General features: G+C 48.0%; 1 non-coding gene across 1 annotated transcript; it reads left to right on the top strand.

Moving 5' to 3' along the window:
* The first annotated feature begins 2,326 nt into the window (after nucleotides 1-2,326).
* Nucleotides 2,327-2,464, top strand: LOC114807145. The gene has a single exon (XR_003755198.1). It is a non-coding gene; the product is annotated as a small nucleolar RNA SNORA7 (small nucleolar RNA).
* The last annotated feature ends 956 nt before the right edge of the window (nucleotides 2,465-3,420 follow it).

Here is a 3,420-nt window from a genome sequence, read left to right as displayed (position 1 = left end):
GTGCCACAAGGGGGCAGGCTGCTGCTCACAGGCCTGAGGATGGTTTTGCTTCCAGAGGCTGGGGGAATCTCTCCATAGCAGCTACTCAGTATGTTTCCTTGGCCTCCAGGACCATCCCTCTTACACTGTGGGCACAGTAATCGCCCTGATTTTCCCCAATTTTGAGTGGGCTGTATTGCTACCCAGAATGGAAGGCTACATGTGTGTAAATAATACGGGGGAAGAAGAGCCATGAGGCGGCTGGTACGCATGAGAGATAAGGGGCAGAGGCTCTAGGCAAGAAGCTAGCTCTGTCTGACTCAACTGGCACTAAGAAGACCCAGTGAATTAGCCGAGTTAATTTTACTACAGCTGAGTCAAGCCTCCTTGTTACTCTGGACCTGTCTTCAGCCTTGGGAGAGAACAATATGAAAGATTCCCCGCCCAAAACAAGCTTACAGTCCAGAGGGGACTGGAGTTCTTGGAATAACAGAATTGGGGATCTGGGGACAAGGGGGAGCTGGGTCAAGTCTTAGGAGGACATTGTAACAGTCAACTACTTCTGGCTGTTTACAACCTCTCTTGATATTAGGGTCATTTTCTTAGGGGATGGGGAGACTAATGTTTGACCAAAACTAGGCTGTCTATAACCCCCACCCATCTCTTTCCTGCTCCAATAATCAGAATCATGATATTGATAATACTACTTATAATAAATGGCACTTCTTAAGCTTCTTGAGAGAAGCAGCTTGGCTTATTGGCAAGAGCCTGGGCTTGGGAGTCAGAGGTCGTGGGTTCTAATCCCGGCTCCACCACTTGTCTGCTGTGTGACTTTGGGCAAGTCACTTAATTTCTTTGTGCCTCAGTTACCTCATCTGTCAAATGGGGATGAAGATTGTGACCCACATGGGACAACCTGATTACCTTATATCTACTCCAGTGCTTAGAACAGTACTTGGCATGTAGTAAGTGCTTAACAAGTGCCAACATTATTATCATTATTATTATTATTATTATTATTAAGCTCTGACTATATGCCACGCACTGTACTAAATATTGTGGTGTTTATAAGCAGATCTGGTTGGACACAGTCCCTGTCCCACATGGATCTCAAAGTCTAAATCCCTTTTATGCAGGTGACATAACTGAGGCACAGAGAAGTGAAGCGATTTACCCAAGGTCACACAGCAGACACGTGGCAGAGCGATATTACAGTGGCGATATTGCTGGTTTCTTCCCCCCAGCCCCGAAACTGAAATGTCTGGTGACAAATACGGTCCTTGGGTGTTTCCAGAGGGAAGATTGGATTACTCTTCTTGAGATCCAGGTTCTCCTGCTCACCTCTCAAGATCAGGTTCCACAGCACTAGATGAGGATTACGGCCGAACATTGTGGTGAGTCATGAGTCCTCTTTCTCTTCTCTTATCCCCCAGTAGTGTACAGGATGTTCAAGTGTAGATGTCCAACTATTACTCTCTACTTACACTGATCAGTGTATCTCTCTGGCCTGGAATACTACTCTCCCACTGAAGTGTGGGGTCATGGAGTAGTGGATAGAGCACAAGCCTGGGAGTCAGAAGGTCCTTGGATTCTAATCCCAACTCTGCCACTTGTCTGCTGTGTGAACTTGGGCAAGTCACTTCACTTCTCTATGCCTCAGTTACCTTATCTGTAAAATGGGGATTGAGACCATGATCCTTATGTGGGACAGTCTGACCCTGTTTGCTTGTATCCTCCCCAGCACTTAATGCTTACTATGTGCCAGGCACTGTACTAAGAAATTCCATAATTATTACTCAGTACTTAGTACAGTGCCTGGCACATAGTGAGCATTTAGCAACTACTCTATTATTATTATTGAGGTGAATTCCCAGACTTGCCACACCACTGAGAAGGCCTTGCTTCCCCTGCCAAGGGAAGGTTGTGTATGTGTGAGAGACTGTTAGGTGGAGGTAAGAATAGTGAGGAGGGGGCTGCCACTAGCACAGAGGTCAGATTTGGGAACAGGGCCTGGGGCTCCGTGCAGGGAACTTGTTCTGTCTGACTTGACTGTGGGTCCAAGAAGACCCAGGGTCCTTCATTCTATAGCTGGATCAAACCTCCATGTGCCCACAGTCCTGTCTGCAGGGTCACCCTGCACATCCTAAGCCCCCAGAAAAGAATCCCTTCTGTGAGTGACAGTGGCGGCTTCAGGGTGTCTATTTCAGGAGGAGGACCATGTGTAAATCAGTGCGTCCATCCTATTCCTCTTTGAGAAATAGAGTTGTATGGTTTCCTCATTGAGATCAAGTCAGCAGGGTGCAGCTGAGAGAACAAAGCAGGTTTTTTACTAGAAACTGAATTCTATACCCTCTCAGGGTCGCACCTGGAGAGTTTCCAGTACTCTATCAGTCTCGACTATAGGAGGGTGAGTCAAGCAGAGGCCTACCCATTCCATTCCTAGCTTGGGCAGTGGCTAGCGAGTGGAAGGCAATCTGCTACAAGTCAAAACTCACCCATGCTGGGCAGCAGCGGCATGGTAGAGAGTCGAGGGGGGGGACTCAAGTTTACTGTGTGGAAGGCAGCAATGGTAAACCACTTCTGTATTTTTACCAAGAAAACTCTATGGATACATTACCATAGCGATTGCAGATAGAGAGTGGTGCGTTCTGTGAGACATATGTCCATGGTGTCGCTATTGTTCAGAAATGACTCGGCGGCATAAGACAAGAAGAGAATTCTATACAGTGTGTCATTCTGGACTTCCAGTCTCTGGAAAACAAGCCCCTTCTGGGGATCTGAGGAGTGTTAATAAGGCAGAGTGTGGCAGTCAGCTTAGCTGCAGTTATCTGGATATCCACCTAAACAAGTTGGGCAGTGGGGGAGGAGTGGTAAAACATGTTGGCCAAACTAAGTTATCTTGTGCTTCCCCCTTATACCCACCCACCCAGCTTTGAGCACTGGTTTTCCTTCCAACAGATATGGTCCCTGTCAGATGCTCAGGATTGCAAATGAGGGTGCCTCAAATCTGGGTTTCACAGTTTTACATGTCCATCGGCTGGGACCAGAGGAGAAGCTCCAGTGCCACTTCACTCCCAGGAGACCAAGGTTCTTCTGCCCATCCCCAGAGGAGGCCCAAGTGAGTCTTGAGAGCCCTTCACCCCAGCATCCCCGACCCATTGCCAGTCCAGCCTGCTCAAAGCCCTACAGCCATGACCCCCTGGCAGCACCTAGCTCAGGGCATGATGGTCAAGGGGAGAATCTGACTTATTATACATCTCTCTAATGAGGACAGAGGTCAATACCCAGACATGCTCTTCTGTAGACGGAGCCATTGGTTGCACAGTCCTCCAATAGGGAAGGGTGTGTGTGTGTGTGTGCATGTGTGTGTGCCTGATTGTGATTGAATGTGTGTGTTTATGATAGGGTTAGCATAAAGGGGAGAAGACTGGGAAAGGGGCT

This window comes from Ornithorhynchus anatinus, chromosome X1 (assembly GCF_004115215.2).
Source record: "Ornithorhynchus anatinus isolate Pmale09 chromosome X1, mOrnAna1.pri.v4, whole genome shotgun sequence".
Taxonomy (NCBI): domain Eukaryota; kingdom Metazoa; phylum Chordata; class Mammalia; order Monotremata; family Ornithorhynchidae; genus Ornithorhynchus; species Ornithorhynchus anatinus.
The sequence above is the reverse complement of the archived record's forward strand: the minus strand, read 5'-3'. Positions and strand labels throughout refer to the sequence as shown.